A 22,658-nucleotide genomic window follows, 5' to 3' on the forward strand; every position below is an offset into this window, starting at 1 on the left:
TGCCATATATCTGTTCACGTTGGCTGGTAATTTATGATCCCTGTTTTGCATCTTCTCTGCTGTTACTAGGGTGATCAAAAAAAAAGTTTGCTAATAGATCATTAGTTCGATATTTTTATAAAACAAGAATATTACATTTTGAAATATCCACAGTATGTAAGTTCAAGAAGCTATGTATTGCAAGTGCTGAGTAAAGTTAAATCAGGATTTGTATATAACATTTTTTTCTTGATGAAGTCTTTCTTTGCTTTGCAAGCTGGGAATATTTTTAATTGGGCCCACCTCTTACTCATTAGAAGCAGGCTATTTAAACCACATAATCTCACTGAAGGCCAGAAAGAAGTCAAAAAATATTGGTAATAAAGGGAGATGTTTTCTGTGCACAGATAATTGAAAAAGAGTGTGATCGCCTTTGGCGATAAGGCTGGGTGTATAACAGAGGGCAGGGGAGCCCTGTGATTCCCATTTACCTGATGTAAAAGACAGAACACCAGTTTCTTTTCCTGAGAAATAACTCTTCAGGGTAAACAGAAATAATCATAAAAAAAGAGCAGTGGTTGTGTTTTGGGCTGGCGAAGGGAAATGTTTGGGGTTTTTGATAGGTTATTTTTGTCTGTGTGATAGTAGAGTTAGCACATAACACTTTGAACACACAAAGGCTTTCATTCTCCTGAAGAACAAGGTGCTAGTTTTAAATATAAGTACTTTTTCAGGATAGAAGTGTATTTCAAGCACCTTGCTCAAGATTACACAGGAAAGCTAGGACTGAACAGATGATAAATCAGATTTCCCAGTTCTGTGCTTTAATCACAGAATGTCTTTCCTCTCCTCAAATGTGTCTCAAAAGTATACCTTGCAAACTGTGTAGGGACCAGTGCTATAAGTCAAAGAGATTCATAATTACAGCCTGTGTGCTGTAAGTCAAAGAGATTCATAATTACAGCCTGTGTTTGACAGAATACCTCGAGGATGTTTGCTCGTCTACAAACAAATATAACTGAGAAGATAATGAACTCTTCTGTTCCATCCAAATCATGCACAGGCAATTGAAATTTAGTCCATGAAATAGTTCTAAATCACAGGACAGGTGAGCACGGTAGAAATCAATTGTGGAGGAGGAAATTCAAGCCCTGTGGAAAACCCTATGAGGCATCAGGCATCACAAACATCAGTACTTTTAGTCACAGACCTCTGGCCTCTCCTGGTGCAACTCGTCTCGCTAACGCAGATCTCTAAAAGCTAAACAGGCAAACCTGAGTAATGGTTCACACCACATAAAAAGATTCTGGAATGAAAGTCTATTTGATTTACCTTATGCAAACCTAGTGACATGTCCAGAAAATAATTTAGTATACAACTACTCTGCCCTAGACAGAAAGAGGATATAGCCTCTTTTTTCGCTGCGCAAGTTAGGATATACTTAAAGCCCAATTACTAAGTACTTACAGTAATATCCTAGATTCCACGAGCATGAAATAATGTGTCAGCTCATCTTCTCCACTTCCACATTATGTACTTCTAAAGAAATACTTCCATCTACTCTGGGCACTCCCTGTACAGGCATAAGAACTTCAAGTCCATGCAGAAGTAGTTTCTTGTTTTAAAACTTACTGTCATTACAGCTACTTTTCTTTTACTTTTCAGTTTTCTTCACATGCTGAAGATCTTCCTTCCTGCAGGGGAGGAGAAATGGTAACAGTGCAGATAGTTAGCATTTACTTATCTTGGTTTTTCTGTCTCATGAACTTGCAAACCTTTGCAAGCAGCGAAAACCATTATTCAAGTAGAAGCCTAGCACATCATTATGGTAATTTCCAAGTTCCATTAAACAAGCACAGACAAAACTTACTCTAAATGTGCTTGTAAGCAAAAGCAAGTATTACCCTGCAAGTAATGGTAAAAAGGATAGTGTTTTAATCATTATCATGTTATCCTGCTAGTCTTCATTTAGTCAGGTAGAAAAACATCCTTTAATATGATCAATTCCTTTTCTGTGTCAAAGCAAAACCTAAAAGGTGTTCAGAAGTCACAAGGAGTTGGATGTTTCTTGGATCATTTTTTTCTGAACAGAAATTAATAACATATTACTGTTATATTATGGTCTATTTTGTTTCCAAGCAAAATGTGTATGTAAGACTGTTTCAAGGAATAATGCTTAAAAAGCCCCACCAACCCACTATGGCTGTGCTGACATGGAATTCTATGCCACCTCTTCTTTGGAAAAGCAAAAGTCATCTACAGTGTTTGTTTCACATTGATCAATCTTCTCTGCTGTTCCATAAGATTCTCCATTCTGTACCAAAATCACAGCCGAGAATGTCTCTTTTCTGTACCCCATTAAGCTTAAATCTTGCAGATTTCAAAAAGAGGTATGTTTCTTTGGGTAATATTTTTTAAAAGCTATCCATTTATTAGGTTATGCTTCTGGGGACAAAATTTATAAGAAAAATGCAATAGAGAACAGACTTCATTGAGCAAACCAAAATTGATATCACACACTAAATATGAGAGAAATACAGTATTTAAAACTGTACACAATGACCCTATCCTATACATCTAAGAATTAAACATCAAAGCTTGAGTTAGCCACCATAGTCTTACAGTCAGTAAAGAGAAGCAGACATAATTGTCCCTTTTCCATTTAGACTCCTAACCAAGAATGAACCAATCTTGAGATCCATTTATTTATCTCTACTGACTATGAAGAATACTTTGGACAACTTCTGCAGTCAGCAGGTCTCACAGTTAGACCTCTGGCAATGCACTACAAATGTGGGGAAGATGTTTCAATGAAATTATAAATTACTTTGAAGAGAGGTGCAGTGCCTCTGAGTATCTATGGAAGGTTCACTGCTCTCCAGTTACACTTAAAAATCCCGAACTTCAGATGGCCTCACCAGTAAGCTTCTGCCAATTCTCATATGGTTATACTTGCACTGGAGATAGCAATGTGCCCATGCTTCCCTGAGTTCACTGTGGGTTTTCTGTCTACCAAAATCCTCTTACTTTAAATAAATGCTAAGGATTGGCTCCCATGCAGTTAAAGAAAGTTTTATGAAATTATTGTTGCACTGGAAAAAGAGCATGACAAATCCAATTGCTAAACACACCAATCCAACCATGGTATGGATAAAAACCTTATCACAGACAGAAAGAGTACAAAAAGTTTGTCGAGATACACATGAACTACACATCCCAGAACAGCTTATCTTACAGAGCTAGAAGAAGTACTCACAATATGTTTGAGAGAGAGATAACATTACAAAACCATATTCTTAATCATTATTATTTGAGAGCAAATGATTATGTCTTCTGAAAAGGATGTTTTCATAGTCAGTTACTTTTGCTCTAAGCAGTTTAATAAGCACAAGTAGTGAATTAGAAAAACTGAAGATTTAAATCATAAAATTTCAATACAGAATAATCATTTGCATAAATTTTATTGTGGATCAAATACATAGCTGGTCCCTAGAGGACAGATAGCTACAGGTAAATTGCTTTCAGCACAAGAAATTCAACAGGATGATCAACTTAGACTGGTTAAGGAAAGCTTGCAAACAGGTTGATAAAATATTCAGGAAGCTGCAGAGCTGAACATTTTATGGTTGAGAAGATTCTGAACACAGCTATCATTGCATTGCTCATCATCCTTCATTAGTAAGAGAGTAAAATCCATATTAATTTAAAGCAAGGCTGTAATTTTACAGAGTCTCTCCCTTTAGAATTAGTGGAAATAGAACACCAAGTAGGTAGAAATTCACTTACCTGTTTTTTCCATATCTGAACCAAAATGCAGTGCATTTCATTTAAAGCTTAAATGAAAAAAATGTCTGTCCCAATTCACTCTTTTCTAGTGGAGATGTCCAGCAGACTTCTGTTACAACAGGACTGAACATTATTTTCAGTCCCATTAGATAATTCATGAAAGGAAATATAGTAAAACTTCTCTAGAAATCACTTGGAAATGGTCCAAGTCCCAAGTAAAGTTAAATCCCAGCTGCAGGCTTGAGCAAGCAGGAAGGTTGATATCCAAAGCAGCAGAGGGTGGAGAGCTGATGGGAATGCAGTCTTTTCCCCAGCTGCAGTAACAGATCAACAAGATCAGTCTGCTATCACACTGATGGGACCGATCCTCCCAGCTACACTAGGAGAACTGAATCCCACATTTATCTATTGGATACTAAGGCACACTGCAGCACACGGCAGCTAATGGAGGTTTCTCTTCACAAAGTTGTCACTCACACACATACTGCAACTAAATTTATACAGTGAAGTGGTTGTTAACTATAACCTAATATCCACATTATACACATCTCCAGCAATTTTTCCTGTAGATTTCTCATCCAGTTTGGGAAGTTGAACATCCATTAATAATTCCAGGTATACTAAACCACATATGGCACCCATCTGAAAAGAAATCCAGTTGTGTGCTCCAAGACTGCCTCAGTCTCATTTAAAAATTAAGATGACTAAAAGATTCCCTGCAACTGTGCACCCCTTGTCTCAGCTAACACTCTGAGGTAGAGGCACCATAAGAACAAGTCAAATATCTAGATCATTTAGTCTGGAAATCACTCAACACAATTCTAATGAGTAAAAACCATTACTGTATTCTAACCAAATTCATTAGCCAAGTCATTACATTTGAAGGCACATAACTAGAAACAATATTTCTTAATACTTAGTACTTTTATCCTTAGCTAAAGAATATTCTTTGTAAGTCATTCAGCTGGCAGAGAAATCGAAGCAGATGATAGAATAATTTTGTGCATCTTCACTTAGAGATTGTCTTCTCAAATTTCTGAAAGCCTGGAAACCTCTAGAATTTATTTCCTTTACATATTCACCAAAATACTATTAAATACAAGTGCTGCTTTGGTTACCTCTCTTAAGCAGCTTTCTTGGTAGTGAGATGCTCTTTGTTACGGTGATAGTCCTTAGTAGGTACATGTGCCTTTGAAATATGTAAGCCTCTATCTGAGCAGACACAGACAAGATTAATACCTGGATAGTCCATAAACAGTCTCATTTACATGAAGTAATAGTGGCTCCTCCTACCAAACTGGCAGTTCATACCTTGATATTGATATAGACAGATACATAGATAGATAGATAGATAGATAAAAAATGTTTTTAAACAAAGAAAAAACAAAACCATGGTTCATTAGGCTGCATATTAAATACGGCTTAGTTAAGGATGGGATCTGGAGAGTTCCATCACAAGAATAAATGACAATAATAACAGAAAACCCAGGCAGAGCCCCAATGCTTTGACCAAAGAGCAGAAGTTACAGAGCACCGTTCCCTTCCAGCACTCCCACATCTTGTTCCAGTTTTACTTACCATTAGGCTGTTTGTACAAAATGCTACAAGGCTAAGCACAAACGCCTAAGTGCATTTTCAGAAGCTGTCGTTTATTCAACTCATACATGTGAAGCAGGCAGACTGACAGATATAAAAATCTCACAGGCTGCTTCCATCAAATATTAATATCAGTAAAATTTGAATTTGTAAGTCCCATTTGGAGAAAGGGGTGCTGCCTTATATGATTCCATAGAACCTATTGATATTAACATTACGTATCTTACACATACAGAATCTTTATAAGAAAATTGTAAAACACTTTTTTAAAGTTACTCAAACATATGAGTGTCACTTTCTTGAAAGGAAATAAAGGCAAAATCATTAGATAATCACGAAAGCTACAACTATGTGCTTCCTCCTTATGGAAAAAATTTTCCAACCACATAACACAATACACTTGAAAACTGAGCGTTTAGTTCATTGCTGCTCTCTGAAAATTGACTCTGGCTCCACCAGAAGTCTTTAATCAAGGGAATTTTGGAATTTTTTCTTATACTAAGGGACATTACTTTCAAAGACAGACAACACATGTAAGACATAGTAATTAATCTAAAAAACTATCCCTCAAAAATTAAAATTTCAAGTTTCTAGTAAAGCACAAGTAAATCACAGAAAAACAGTTGCAAAACTGTTCAGTTCTGCAAACAGGGGTTTTTTTCCCTCATTTTTTTTTCTTTGCTTCTACTTATGGCCCCATCTACACAGCTCTTCAGTATTCTGTAAGCAGCACTAAGATATAAGATATCAGTGCCCCTTTCTGGGTTTGTTATTACTTACATTTATTTGTTAAACATCCTACTTCCAGTTTTCACCATTACTTATTCTGCTGAGATTTCTATTACTAGCCTTTGCCTATTTTTCTCTCGCCTGTCATAGCTCTGCCTGCCTTCTACTTCCATCCACACTTAACTGTCTATCTGCTTCCACAACACTGTTGCCTTCACCCACCCTTCCCTTTCTTCCCCAAGCTCACATCCACTAAAAGCTTCACAGATGTATATGTCCATGAATATATTTTTTTCATTTCCTGCCTTTTTTACCACGGCATGTACACTGAACAAATTTCTGGAAGACACTTAAGCTGTAAGATTAATATAGACCATGATATGACAAAAAAACCTAATACTTCAGTGTTTGATGACAAACACACCATCATATAGGTTTCTTTTGGCACTACTGCAATTACACCTTTTCTTACATTCACTATTTCTCTTCAATATGTCAATCTCTTATACCCATTCTGCCTATCTCGACTTAAAAAATACCTTTTTTGCACATATTTATGCTTGCTATATTTCATAGGTTTTTTCCCACGGTACCACTTTTTGGGCAGATTACAGCACAGGGAGCCATAAGATCTAAAATCAGTTTTTCACTGCACCATTGGCATGCTACATAAAGCCCATCAAGTCCTCAAGCTTTATTTTACCTCAGTATTTCTTTCCAGAATGAGACCAGTGTTGCTAATACGCCACTGAAAAATGCTGATTGAATTACTCATTTGACATTTTCATAGTTCACTTATTTTATATCCCCTCTGTTCTCATAAATTCATTGTTTTTCTATCTCATTTCTCTTCTTGGTTTTCCCTCTCTCTTAATCTTTTCTGCTTTTCCTTACCTCAAAGAGGTGGCTTATTCATCTTTTCATATATTTTCCCTCTGGTATAACAAGATATAAAAAATTTCTTTCATAATTACCAATGTCTGTGAATATTCTATAGCTGGAGTTCAACTTCAGTGCAGAAATAATAAGCTAACCAAAATTCTGGCTTCTTTTTCCAATACTTTCTCCTAGATGGCTAGCTATTAGCTCATGCACAATTTGACTAAACAAAGCTCTTAATTCCTTCCTTACCCCTCTGAGCCAGCTCTCCTATCCATCAATGTAACACTGTAAGACAATAGATCCTATTAACTGCTATATTGCCTGCCAGGCACATATTTAGGCATCTTTTTTTGACCCTGATAAATCCTCAGCTGCAGGATATGTCTAAATCTTTCCGAGTTTTCTTTTTTTTGCACAAGATTGCTAAATACAACCTTTTCTATACCCTTATTCAGCCAAAGCAGGTGCTTAAATCTCCATCCTATTTTATTCCGTTTTTTGAATCATCACTTCCTCTTGGCAAAAGTAATCATGTCTCAGCATAGCTTTTAAAAATTGTTCTAAGAACTAACTTCTTCATGTGTCAGTAGATTGTCTTGATTCCCTTTCCAGGTGGCTTAAAGTCTAGGATTTCCTTAGCGATTGATGACACTTCTTCCTCTCGTATTTGTCACCAAAATTTAATCTTTGCTTCTGACAGTTCCTCTGTGTTCAAAGGCCTTGTTCATGTGTCATGTTACCCAACAATTATCTTTATTCTTCCTTCCCTATTTTTTTTTATGGACAGGAAGACCTTACCAAAGTATTTCATTATTCTACTTACATCTTTGAAGATACTATCTGGCTGCAGTATTACCGAAATATCCACACATGTAGAGGGAAGTATGCACACATGTATGCAAACATGTATCTGTGCACAAATGGGCGTGGGTGTACACATATATGTGCATGCACATAAACATGGATGTGTGTGTAGAGATGTGTAGATGTACAGATGTGCATGCAGATAAGCATATATGTGCATGAACACATAAATATGCATGTAGGCACATGTGTGCCAGAATGCCCACATATATGTGTCAATATATATACATGTGGGCTGTGGGCATGTGCAAATACATGTGGTTTATTCCTTATTGGTGTCTTTTCCAACCTTCATTTCTTCATTTTTGCACATTTCCAACACGTATGTCAAGCTACACTTTAATAACTACAACTGTCTAAGTGTGGTTGCAAATGGCTTGTAATGAGTTCACTAAAAGTTCAGGGACTCTTTGCAGGCCATAAGAAATGGAAAATAAAACTCAGCATAAAATGTTGGATTAATTTTGTAGATAATCAATTTAAAGCACGAAAAAAACCCAATTTTTTTCTTACTTCAAATTGAATGACTTTCAGGATTCCATTTTGAACAATGTACTAAATCCATAAAGCTGAATAGGGCTTTCCAAGTTACTGTGCTGAATAATGTGGTTACTGAATTGTCTCCTGAATTTGAACATGACTGATTAAACTTTATAGGGAAATAATATAGCAACACGTTTTACTTTTCTGGACATTTATAGTATTTCTTACACCAAAATACTTAAATGTTAACATTTCATTCTACCTTCCTGAATTAACGAGCGCTTTTTCCAAGTCATAAACTGCTATTCACAGGAAAACTGAAGTCCTCTATTGTTTCTTTGCTTCCTCTGCATCATCCTGGAAAATGGATTTAATTTTCAAAATTAAAGTTTGGTGTGTTTGTTGTCTTTTTTTAAAGACAGTACTAAAAATTTGTAGAGTGGGCATCATAGTAAAAATGGTAAGAATAGAAAAACAACTAGAAATAGGCCATTCTAACCTCAAAAGTCTTTTAAAAGTTTTAGTGTATGAAACTGACCTTTTTTAGTCTGCAATATTTCTACATTGTTAGAAGAAATAACTACATATACTGACAGACAACTACTGAAGCACTCAACTTTTTTGTCTGTTTGTGTTTTGTTTTGTTTTGTTTTTTACAGAAACAAGCAAAGCAAATGTATAATGTATTGTTTACAAGTGAGGTATGTTATTTTCAACTGTGACTGTGAGAGCAATAAAGCAACAAAAAAGTTAAAATCACAGCGAGAAGTACAGGTTAATAGGTTTCAGGTTTCACGATGTCAAATCAGCTTTCCTCCTCTAAAGACATCTACAATTGAACTCATCAATGTCTCCAGGTTTCCAGAACTCTGTCCCATAAAGTCCAACTCCCACTCTTACAGTACACAGGTTCTTAAATTTTTCAACACTTTCTCAGTATTTGAACTTTTCATGTTAGTGGCTTCACCAAACTACTAAATTGTATCCAATGACTGCAAGAGTGTGATTCTTACTATACACCTAAGTAACCATTTTTATTCAGTATTGTTTTTAACAACTATAAATCTAAAGAAGAAAAATTAGTTCAATTTGACTAATTTCACATTTTATAATATGGCGTCCTTAGTACAGCAATGCAAATATAAGTCATGAGATGCCACCCTCACATATAGAAAACTCTGATGCCTAGTCACTAACAAAGAATTCACAATTCTTTGTTCACCTTTACAGAATCTTTGCAAATCTCTCAATTTTTAAGAAGAATATTTTCTGTAGTCTAGTCTAAAACATTCTCAAAAGAGAAATAGGTAAAAAAATATATACATGTGTTAGGATCACAGTCTCTGGGGCTTTTCTTCTCAACCTAAAGGGCACTTTGTTGTATTATATATTTCAGCACAAAGCATACTTCAAAATTGCCTTTTCTTCTACATGAAAAACACTAGCACTGAGGAAAGTCGTACACTGTTCAAGAGAGAGAAACAAGCCCTGGGGATTCAGCAAAAAATTATGGCTTCAGAAGCACTACTTTTATCTTTTACTGTTTCAGCAGTCTTCAAAAATTATAAAGACTTCATAAATGTCAGACTTCTGCCTTAAACCATCCTAGAGGCTGTGAAGTTGAAGCTGAACAGCAATAGACCTTATTCTTGGCTCTGGGACTTATAGTAGTGAGAAGACAGCTTTATTTGTGTAGATTTACTTTTCATCATCTTGGACAAAATCCAGTGCTATTTCTAAAACCAGCTGGAGACCAGCAAGAGGGCAGGCACCTTAGAACAACACCTGAATCCCACACAGTCATTCTGGTCAATCAAGTCAGTACATTTACAAAAAATGGGGGAGGTGAAGACTGGTTTGTGGTTTGGAGACAACTTCTCTTGAAGAGGGTGAGTGTAACAAGACCCACACTGCTGGTTCAGCTTTTAGTCATTTATATCAAACATAAGAATGATCCTGCCTATACGGTTCCAAATATCTTTTCTTCTTTGAGCTATAAAAACATCACCCTACTGTTCCAGTAAATGGAAGAAGGTAAAGTACAGTGTCATCTTTATTGTGTGCGTTTCATATTGCCTTGCAGGTCTACGAATCATGGTAGAGTCACCTTCACAAATAAAAAGAGGCATTAAATTTATGGCACTGGATTGCTGCAGAAATAAAGTTGTGTGCTTTTAATAAAAGCTTGAGCATTCTTAAACTATTTTGAAACTTGGCAAGCCTAGCATATATCCAAAAGCTTTGGAAGATTCAATCTGAGTTAGGTGCTTAAGCAGTTACTAATTATTCTTACCAACATGGCACCTAGGTACTTGTTAAACAATACATCATACCAGCTGTAATTAAATAAAGTTTAAATAAAACAATTGTCTATTATTTTATTAATTCTACAAAAAAGTTACGAAAATAAAAACCACCATAGTATTTTAATCACAAGGTAAATTAACACACCTCAGCTTTTAAGAAAGATTAATGGTAAATCAGTGAGGCAAACAGCAAGTTAAAAGTTTATCAGACAACTTTTTACATCACAGCATTTACAAGAACTATATATTGGTCTTGTCTTCAAAGAGCTGCTTTAGACAGCTGTCTCTACCCAATCCTTTCTCTAATAAGAATCGTGTACTATAGCATATGGGATTCATTAGGAACACTTATTTGTTTCTTTCATGAGGACCAGTCTCTTCACATTGCATAAGATAAGACAATTGTACTCACAGGGAATTTTATCCTTTCCCCTGTACTGAGAAGGGATAATAATTTAAGGAAATTATAGTCATTTAAGAGTTGACAAGAACAATGATGTAGCAAAAGGTCTGTATCCACATATAGAACAGCATTTTATACTGAAGATGGTCTTTAAACAACAGCTTAACTGAATCCACTGTCCTGAAGCCAAAATCCTTCGGGCTGTCCTGTGAAAAGCCTCTCCCCTCTGCTGCTATCCCCTTCTCCAAATGATAAATTTGCCTGAGTTTTACACTAGAAAAAATGTGCATAAATTGTCATTATGTTTATTTATACACTTATATGCTTACCTTCTAACTTGGCAAAAAAGGAATTATGCACATTATATTTAAATCAGGGATTGCTACATACAACCCAAAAATTATTATTATAGTCTTAGGTTTCTCTAAAATCAGATACCTACCTACAAGTTGCAAGAAAAATGCGTTTAGAATACTCAGCCTTCCTTCATTTTACTGTTCAGTTATATAGAAAATGGCATGATCCTGGCGTTTTGTAACCAAGTGACTTTTGACAATACTAAGATTGTCAAGGATGATTTTTTTAAAGCTTAAATGCAAAACATAATTCATCCTTTTGAAGGTTTGTGTGAAAAGGTGTGCGCTGTTTGGAGGAACACATGCTGATTTCTTAGAAGGTACTACTTTTAACACATTAAAGAAACTTTAAGAAAATTGAAGAGAGGGCACAAGTGGATTAAAAGAAAATACAGGCCTAGGAAGAGTTCATATCCTGATAAATTAACCTTGAGTTGAGAGGAGAAGCCACTACTCCTGGCCACTTCCAGTCAAGATTCTTTCACCAACATTCAGCAAAGTAGATAGGTCATGTATGACAGGCTGATATGAGATACTAATGGCCTGGAAAAGAACCAGTGATACACCTAAAGATGACCAGAAGTTCTCTGTGTGAATATATACCTCTGATTGTTTTGGTTGAGCAGGCAAGTTTGGGGTTTTTTAAGGGGAGAGGTTGCCCAGAGACACCGTGGATGACCCATCCCTAGAAGTGTTCAAGCCCAGGCTCAATGTTGCTCTGAACAATGTGGTCTAGTAGAAGGTGTCCCTGCCCATGGCAGGAGGGTTGGAACAAGGAGATTTTCAAGGTCCCTTCCAGCCCATTCAATGATTCTATGATTTCCTTCTGAGAACAACCCAAATAAATCAATGCATAACAATATTTCAAACAGGTTCTGTTTTTCTGATGCCACTCATTCCCAGAAAGAATTGTAAACTATCAGGATTAACAACAGAAATTATTATATGTATGAAATACCTACCATAATAATAAAAATGAAACAAAGCAGGATGTGTCAGCTAAGAGACAGAGAAGGGCGGGATATTATAGAGTAACTTTGTGTGGCATAGAGAAATTCAATAATGAATAGTTGTTTTCCATCGTTCATAATAGAGTCATTAAAAAAACAACAAAAAATATTGATACAGTTTAAAACAAAGAAAGATACTTTTCCTTACTGTACACACTTAATCTGCATAGTGACTTTAATTTCATAAGCACTTGTCTGTGAAACAATTGAGACACTGAAATTTATTCTCTATCACATCTCATACAATGCAGGTGGTCATGTTTGATGTGACCATTTTATCACTGTAGCTGTGAAGCATTAAGATGCTCTGTTTACCAGAGCAGTAGAAATGTTACAAGAACCAAGGAAGATTTTAATTTGAGGAGATAAGTCAAACAACAAAAATTACTTTCTTGAATTGCGTATTTAGCTAATCTTGTTTCATTACACAACCACTTATTCACTTTGTAAAACTCAAAACAAATTTGAGATTAATTTTTCCACTGCTTTGTAATGCTTGAGAAATATTATCATTTACCAAATTAGAATCATGCATTTGGTTACATTAGCTTTCATTTGAAATATATTTTAAAAATTAATTGCTTCCTACTCTAAGAAACAAAATCAAAGAAAATATCCCAAAACTTCACTGGAGTTTTTGCTGGTTTTTCTTATTTTATTCAGCAGATAACAACAAGTTTTCATACCAGAACTTCCAGAGTGTTTTGTTCTCCCATCCAGTCAAATGCTTCAGTGGAAGATAGTCCTCTCTAACATCTTTTTCCCTGGCTTAAACTCAGACCTATATCCAAGTAAACAGACAATCCATTCAAGTATACATCCACCTGAGTAGCTGCTTGTAACTGAGGAGGACGTGAGTATTGACATCATTAACTGCCATAGCTAGCACAGTCAAAGTTTATCAGGAATGGCAGGCATGCTAACCATCACAGCTTCAGAATTATTATTGTCTCCACTCCAGACTGAAGCTTGTTTTATGATCTCCAATGCTCTATGAGAGGAACAACATATAACTAAACATTCGAAGGGATACTCATATAGACTGTCTTTATCTTGTGGAGGGATCTTTGGGACACAGTCTGCAGGAAGAGTTCAGCTTCTTCCTAGACGGTTCTAAGGGTCTGAGTGTCAACTGCTTTTGCTTAGACTTTAAAAAGCAACTTTTCCACTGAGACTATAAATCTTGGAAGGTCTGCCTTCTTTAATCAAAATTAGCATTTTTAACCTCTGCTCCTATTTTTTCCACGACAAAAAGGCACAAATGGAACAAATTTCTCCCACAAAGTATTAAGATTTGCTTGTGTGAAGAAATAACTTACCTCTGCCTCTTTCCAGACAACTCTTTCCTATATAGCCTATCCCTGAATGTTTCCTAACTCCAGTTCCCAACATTCACTAGGAAAACAAGCAAGAAAAAGGTAAGCTATGCCTCAGTTCTTCTGTACGTATTCTTTTGACATGATAGAATTTAGTCTAAAAAAATTTAGTTGAAAAAAAACCGTCCCTAGCTCCAGTACCTTTCCAAAACAATCTCCCTCAGGGACACTACCGGAAGGTTTGTTTCAACAGAGAGATTGCCAATTACGGAGACAAAGTATCTACAGCACAAGCTCTAGCCCTAATCAAAAAAAAAAAGAAAAAAACCCAAACCACCAAATAGAAACAACAAAATAACAAAAAAGATATCAGCAAAGACCAGGCACAGATATTGTCAGTGGACATAGCAATATGTGAACCACTACTACCTTGAGAAAACCTGCATTGCTATAACATTTGCATTAAACTACTAAAATTAATTTTAAAATAAAAACCAAGGGTTGTAAGATTAAACATATTACATAGAAATACTCCTGTAAGAATCAAAAAGTACAAATATGCTAGAGTTATAGTGGTAGAAACTCTTTAGTCTTTGATCCCAGATTTCTTATGCATAAATACTGAATTTCAAAATACTGAAAATACTTTCTCATTCTCTCAAAACCCCATAATGGATCTAGAGAATATGGCTGAGAAAGATACATACTTAAGTATTTAATACTTAAGTATTTAATAAATCCTAGCAAACATCAAATACTTCTAGGCCGATATTTAATAATTCACTAGAGGAGGGAACTTCATGTTCACATCAAATTTCTTTATTTGCAAAAGAAATGTTACATTATACTACTGCAGCAAGATAACTTTTTAATTCCAAGTATTTCCTTTCTTTTGCTTTTTATTATGTGTAAACAATCTGAAGCTTGTAAATAAGAATAGCAGTCCTTTAAACACATTTACCACGTATGGTGAGAAAGTGCAAATAGTGACACCAGAGGAAAAATGATGCTGAACTGACTTCTCATATTTTCTATCTACATGTTTGCAGGGGCAGAGGGAAGGAGAAGAGAGACTACCAAGTATGAAAGTGTTTTCTTCTTTATATATAATTATGCTTTGCCATTTTACAGGGGATAAAAAAGAGACTGTTAGTGTAGAAACATTAACTGTATTACACTTTTGTGGATCATTTTATCAACAGAGTTAAGACAGTAAAAGCAGGTATTTTTCCAATAAACCTAGAAACATGACAAAGAGTACTCTTTCCCAACAAAAAAGCAGGGGATGTAACAAATACTTGAAGATAAACTTTGCTGTTTGCTTTGGGCTAGAAAAGTGATAACACTGACTACATCTTCACTCATACGTCTTCATTCAGTTGAGGAGTGACATGGTACAGGAAAAATCTGTGTCAAGATGTTACATTGTACTGTTTCTTTGTCCAGACATCTCGTGATGTTCTTGTGTTAAGAATGCATTTGCCATCTCTGTTCTCTTCTATCTCAGAGTTAATTGCTAATACAACTTAGTGGACATCTTTTTACAAATTGATGAGACCAAACACACTAAAATATTTAATAAAATAATAAACAGGAAAAATATTAAGTAAAAGAAATATAAACTTAATGAAAATCTGCCAGGATTTTCACAGACTATGACATAATTTAGGATTCCCAAGAAGATATGCAACATGAGGATTCCTTATTTGGAGCTCATGAATAGATTAATCTGCCTATGTAGACATATTATATGTGAACTAGTGAGTGGCATTGATTTTAGCTGAAACACTTCACCTGTTTTGTACTGCTTGATTTCTTCATTGTAATTTTCAAAAATAGCTTCTCTTGCTTTCATTCAAGAAAAAAGGAAATGTGGTTTCACAGAAGTGTTTATTTGAAATCAAAGCATGTTCTATTGTTCTTAAAAATTTTTCTCCCTCTGTTTTTATTTCATGAAGAGGAATGTGTCCACTTTCATTCTCATAAGAAGAAAGTTTCTACTGAGCATTAAAAAAAAATTTAGTCCCACCACAGGAAACAGTATGCACATCAAATAGAAATTTAGTTTTCTTTCTAGGAAAAAAGAAAATAACCCAAATATAATTTGTTTAGCTGGGTTTTCTAACCCACCTTTTTATTTGCATACTAATGCAGAAATCATTATAATAATACTAGAGCTATATGACTCAGCTCTACAAAAAATGACAGAGATCCAAGTAGAAATAACAGGGAAACTGTCAGAAGCATAAAGAAGCCTGCATTTCAGTTTGCCACTGAAAGGTCTACCAATCAACCACATGGGAGGAAGGAGAAACAGCAGTATTAGGAAAGATATTTCTGGCTACTTCAAGTGTCCTTCAATACTTACAGCAAGTCCAGAAAAGAGCAAAGTTTATCAGTAACAACTTCAAATGATCTCTGCATCACAAAAAATGCCCTTCTTTAAATTTTCTTTAAATTAAATCTAATTTGCAATTCACTAGCTGTTCTTGTGATTAAAATTTTCCAAAAAAGTGTTATTATTTTATTTCTTTTGACACCAAATAGCATAACTTCGAGTCCATGATGCAACTCTTATGAATTAATTTTATTGGAGTTTCTATGATGTACAATTACTACTGTTTGAGAATAAATAATAAAAACTCAGGACAAAATGATTGTACTCATCAGTATCCCAATATGGAAATGGTGTGAAATAATTTGAATCTGTATGGAAAAGCTTACAAATCCTTAGATAGCAAGCTTGACAAATTGCTTAATCATAAAAATGTCGGGTTTCCAAAATTAAATTTGATACAGAAAAATTATAGAAGTGTCTTGTATGAAACAGAGATTTCAGTTCTCCTTAACATTCCTGCTGACATGATAACAGAGACCCAGAGACCAAAATAATTCTACTGAAAAGGAATATTCTTACTTTTTTCATCATCTTTATCCCTCATTACTATGAATAAAATAGCATTTCCTCTTCAAAGTTGTAAGTGATATTAAAGTTGAATGATAAATATACAGCATATGAAACTTGGAAACCCAAACTACTTAGAAAATGACAATACTATCAGCTCCTGCCTTACAAATCACAGTTTCTGTAGGGTGGAAAGCCTCAACAAGTTCCCATTATCTCTTCTACTGGAGCTAACAGCAATTTTGATTCATTTTTCTGAATGTAACAGTACTAACTTGCTTTAAAACTGCAGAGCCCTTTCTCTCAATAGACATCTGATCTTTTTGGAGCCAGACCCTGAAACAACCTCAGTTTTAGAGTGATTGTAGCTAGACTTCTTCCTCTCTGTGATCTCTCCACAAAAGTTCTTAAACAGTCAAAAAAAAAAAAAAAAAAGAGCCTGGAAATTAAACTCAAAGAAAGCTGGCTCAGGAAAAAATAGGTAAGACAGGGTAGAATTACAAGTTCTTGGACTCGACTCTTTTCCTCACTATGTGCTCAAAGGTGAGTTCTTGCTTCCAGGCATCTCAGCAATTTTTTGAGTTGCAGTGAACTACAATCTACTTTGGCCCCTGGGAAGATGCAAGTCACTGCTGAAAGCTGGCTCTCTGCTCCTCACTGCACTATTTATTTAAGCATGAGCTGTGGACTCCCAGCTCAGTGTAGTGACTCTTGCCTCTCTTACCTTTCCATCTGTCATTTTCTCCTCTGAGCACAGGGCTAAATGAAAGAGCAGTCCCCACCTTCCCATGGGCTTCACAGATCTGGATGCCTAAAAAGCCCCAAAACACAAGTTTAGAAAAGCCAGTAAAAGAGATGCAAATCCCATCACAAATCTTTACAAAAACATCGATTCCAGTAAGCTCCTTTATGCATACAGGTGTCAAGAACAATATTGAGCTGCAATGCATATTCCTGTCCAAACACACTCCTAGAGCCCTTCTCTTAGGTCAGACCTACAAACTCTCACAAAACCCAGCTGTGTGTCCACCACACCTGGGCAAGGCTTCCTGCATCACTAGGTAACACAGGCCAGCTAGGGACACAGGGAAGTTCACTCAGGGTTCAACACAAGTTATAAGTTGGAAAGCAGGGAACCGCTTTATTGAAATGGCTCCCCTTTTAGAGGGGAGCTGGGAGAACTTTCCAGAATATGGTAAACAAAGGGAGGAGTTTTGGGAAAGAGGAACAACGATTGGGTGCAGAACATGAGGAGAGAGATTACAATAGAATATGCATAAGAAGGAAGTGGAACTCTTGTGGGAACAAACCATTGTGAAATCAGGGGCAGGAATAAACCACTATTAAAACATTAAAACAAACATGAATTTGTGATTTCTCTCCATTAAACAATCTCAGTGAAGCAAGTCCATTGTTTCTAGATCCAATCCTCTTCTTCTGCAACCTCTTTCAATGCCGCAGTCCAGCGCAGGTAGGCTTTTCTCTCTAATTCTTCAGAGTTCTTATCCACAACTAGATGCCTTCTCCCCGGGCCACCAGCCTGTCTAAACACCCTCCAGCCCATCCAGGCAGCATAGCCACCCACGGATGCCTTCTCATGCTGGCTGTGGGCACCCAGGAGCAGGGAGGAAGGTGCCTTTCCTGCTGCCATGCACCTCACCAGCATACAGGGCACTGCGGATCCCATAGAAGGAAACAGGGCAGCCTCAGGGGGTACCCAATACTGTTGACTGCATCTCAGCTGACAGGAAATGTCTCGGGCTTCTGTTAAGCAGTTGCACCAAAAAAAGAGGAGCAGCTTTCTAGCTGCAGGCCACTTAGAAAAGCTACAGAAAAAAAAAAAAAGTGGATTTTTTAGAAATTGATTTGAAGATTTGCTGTTGATTGGCCTGGATGGAGAATCTTTTCGTGGAATAGCTTAGAAAGAAGATCAGTGCAAGTATAAAACTTCATGTCAGAGTTACAGCAGCAAAATATTACCTCCCAATTTCTTTCCTAATATCACCTTTCATATGAGGCTTTATTGTTTGGATTTTTTTTTTCTGTCTCTTTTGTTTTAAAATGTTCAACAACTACTGGTATCTCCTTAGTCAGCCCTCACTTTCAAAGTACCTAATTTATTTTTAGAGATACTGAACTCTTTTTCAGGTATGACCTAAATAGATCTCCAGGGCTTACATTTATAACCTCAGTAACTTTATTAAAATCAGTGACATTACTTCAACAAAGTCTTCTCATCTGCATTTTTCTTCTATTTCCATCTTAAGGGAAGTATGGTATTCATCTGTTAGTGACATCTGTCTTCGGGAGTCAATGGATTTAATTTTTTAAATGTCATAATGTGTGATGCAACTATTTGATGTATATGATGGTTCCTTGATCATCATAATTTCAGCATTTTCTGTTCTACAGTCTGCTCCATACCAGTGCAAATGTTTAATTTGTGAAAAAAGCTATTTCTCTAAGACTCTTCTTTCATCACTGCCCTCTAGCTTCCTTTTTTTCTCTTTGTTGTCTTCATTCTGTTCTCTTCCTTTCATAAGAAAGCATCTACAAATAAATTTAACAAGTTACCTTCTCTTATTTGACAACAGACACTTGTAGTTAAGAGATAGTAACTTTCATTTGTCTTCTAATTCGCATTACACTTATCCAAGAAGATTTTGTGTCTTCTCAACCTGTTCTAAAATGACTATACTTAAAATATCTGTGAATTCACTCTTTATAAAAGGATTAATATTGGAGTTTTGGACCACAGGTCTTGTGTCACTGAAGGCACAGGGTGATTTATGAATGGTTTTAAAAAACATATCCCAAGATACTAAGAAGAGTTAATTCTTCAAGTATTACGGAGTAATTTAGAGGAGTCACACGGAAAAGTCTCTAGATAATGGTCAGTTATAACAAGTATATATTCACTCTATTGTGTCCAATATTCAATTATGATCATTTTAGAATAACTTAAAAATCGTTAAAAAATAGGAACAATATTTTTAACCTGATCCTTCCTGAAAAGACAATGTTCTGCTACATTTACTAGGTTACACAAGAGGCAATGGTTTTAAACAGAAAGAGGGAAGACTTAGATATTAGGAAGAAATTCTTTACTGTGAGGGCGGTGAGGCACTGGAACAGGTTGCCCAGAGAGGTTGTGGATGACGCATCCCTGGAACTGTTCAAACCCAGATTGGATGGGGGTTTGATTAACCTGATGCCGCTGCCCATGGCAAGGAAATTGGAACTAGATGATCTTTAAAGTCCTTTCCAACCCAAACCATTCTATGATTTTAAATACACTTCACTTTTTTTTTTCCCCCTGTAACATGAAACATTATATTATAACTGCAAAAAACAAGCAAATATCAATAAAAAACCTGCAGCAACCTTGCTCAGGAACGTTGTACTGCTGTGCACTAATGAGCTGTTATGTTAGAGTCTGCCTTTTGCTTTGCACGCTACCCAGCTTTATGATCTGAATCTACAGTTTTCTGTACAAGTATATGAAGATATGTACAGGTAAATAATGTATGATTTCAGTGGACTGTGCGTCATCTGATAGATAGGCTAATAATTGGGTTTCCTCAATAAAAGTCTCAGCTTGCGACAATGATCGAACTGTCAATATTTACATTTTTTTAGTGTTTTCCAGAGAACTGAATGTTTCTTTTGTGGATGAAGTTTGAGAAGGATCACAAAGGAAGCCTATGGAAAACCAAGCTTTAGAGGGCTTTAGGCACATGTCAGGAGGAAAGTGACCTATAAAGCTATTTAGTCTTTGAATTTCTATTCTTGGCGTCCTACATATTGAGTTATTTGAATTATAATATCTGTATGGTGTTTAAAACTACTTTGCAAGAGGATGAAAATAGTCTTCACAAATGGTAGTACTCTATGATATCGGCTAAATGTTTATACAGAAGAATCAAGAAGGATAATGGAAAAAAGAAACCACAAAACTTTCCTGCCCCACAGTTTGGATGCAGCACTTCTGTCAACTACCAGTTTAGGAGCCAGGACTGATCAAATAAAGTATATCCAGAACCTTTCTAAAATACAGCTATAGTTGTGAACTTTTACAAGTGGTGATTAATAGAAGATTATTAAACAGCTCTGATTTGAATCAGGAAAAACTCTTATGTGGGGTACTTTCAGGCATCTGTTTATCACCTGTATATCACAGATCAATTTCTCTCTTGTGGCTGAAGATTTGACTAATGCTTTGTAAACGTGAGAAAATGGATGAGGGCAGGAAGGAGTCTGTTTGGAGAGGTTTGGGGTTATTTTTGCACACTTATGCATTGTTTATTCCTTCTGTACTATCAGAATTACATAGGAATTATATGAAATTTATCTCTATTGCCTCTGTTGCAGTTTTTGTGTGCTTCTGCAAATAGCTCTACCTAAAAATGATTATGTTCTAGCAAGAATTTTCTAATAAATGAAACTAATGTTCAGAGGAACTACAGAAGTTGCCACAAAAAAATTTGAAAGCATCTCTAGAAATCTTATAGCACAACTTCAGAGATACTCAGGCAGGACTACACTGATGGAAATGAAACTTTTTTGGTTTCAACCACAGTCGAATAGCTGTTCTCCAGTTCCAAAACCAATCCAATGTGTCCCCTTAGAGTGTAATGGAGTCATCTGGGAATTACTCAGAGAGTACTGAGGAACAAAGTGTTCCTGTGTTTGTTTTGCACTTCAGAAATGCCTATAATTGACAACAGCAGTACCCAGGGAGTAGGGAAGCCAGTGAAATATAGCTTTCTGCAGGCATTAGAAAAGTTTAATTTTTCTTATGCTGACAAACTATAAATTTTGGGCAGTTTCAATTAAAAATATGGAATAATGTGCCCTTAGCAGTTCATAGCAAGACTGTAATTTGGTGAAAGAGCTATGTATAAACTGAAACATTTGAGTTAAACTTAGTTAATATTACTCTGATTCCAAGAGGGAATAACAATTTCAACACACATTTTCATTACACACCGTTTTTGTTTTGTCAGATGGATCCAGCAGAAATGTTAAACACCCTGCTGAAATTAATATGATTTTATGTAAATGTTATTTTATTGAAGCTAATTCAGTAAATACATACTTCCCTGCCAGAAACATTATTCATCTCATAGGGGATATTTTCCTCCTGACATGAGAGGTTGATATTCTGCTGCTGCTTCTCATTGAGGCTTCATTAATGCAAGGGAGTGGATTTATTTCTCATTATGTCCTTGGGAAAACTTAACTGAAAGACAGCCAGACTTCTTATTTGACCTGGCTAGGCTTTCTTTTTCATTGTTTTTGATGAATTTATTTACAGCCATTAATTAAGAGTTGCATTTTTCAATCTGGACAATCTAATAGGTTTTTGCTAATAGAAATGTCCACCTCCATTTCCTGTCACACTGACAAAGGTGATCCCTTGGTGAGTTTGACACATTACTCATTTTAAAAGAAATTACAGCTATTCACACTAGCTAGGCCAGACTCTAGAAAACAGTTCTCCCTTGACTATAATAGTTATAAATGATTCAAGAAGTTCAACAAGTAGAATTTTTAAACTGATGTAATTTCAATTGTATATTCAGTTTTATCTTGGAATCATGCAAATGTTTAAAATTTGTAAGAAAATGTAATGTTATTAGACCTGAATCAAATACATGTAATTAAAATTTGGAAATAAGGATTATTTTTGTTCTCAGAGACAATTGGTTGAATTGTTATTCCTATACCTAATTGTCAGATAACAGCAGAAGAGATTTAAACTGAAATGAGGATTAATCTGGAGGGAACTTTTGGTAGTGACGATTTTCAGAAGTATCTGAAAATATCTGCAGTTCTGCCACAGTTATGAAAAACTATGTTATTTTTTCCTTTCAGAGGAATGATGGGATTCTTACAGTTAGTGAGCACAGGGTAAGAAATGTGCAATTTTCAGTTCATGAATTGTAGTACTTTCTGTAAAGCCATCCTGATTTTATTCTTTGTCTAAATCCAGGTATGGTGGATTGACCCTGGCTAAACACCAGGTGCCCACAAAAGCTGC

At 35.8% G+C, this 22,658-nt stretch overlaps 1 long non-coding RNA gene across 2 annotated transcripts in view; it reads right to left on the reverse strand.

Annotated features, from left to right (window-relative positions):
• Positions 1-8,665: 8,665 nt before the first annotated feature.
• LOC108505049 overlaps positions 8,666-22,658 on the reverse strand; it is a 33,104-nt gene continuing 19,111 nt past the window's right edge. Inside the window, exons 2-3 of one of the 2 annotated variants that reach the window (XR_001877368.1) lie at positions 17,340-17,426; positions 8,666-8,676 (exon numbers count right to left, since the gene is read on the reverse strand). This is a non-coding gene — a long non-coding RNA (uncharacterized LOC108505049). Of the gene's footprint in view, positions 8,677-16,985; positions 17,022-17,339; positions 17,427-22,658 lie in introns of those variants that run through there. The other variant, XR_001877369.1, reaches the window with a different exon arrangement.

This window comes from Lepidothrix coronata, unplaced genomic scaffold, assembly GCF_001604755.1.
Source record: "Lepidothrix coronata isolate B3197 unplaced genomic scaffold, Lepidothrix_coronata-1.0 Scaffold6, whole genome shotgun sequence".
Classification (NCBI taxonomy): Eukaryota; Metazoa; Chordata; class Aves; order Passeriformes; family Pipridae; genus Lepidothrix; species Lepidothrix coronata.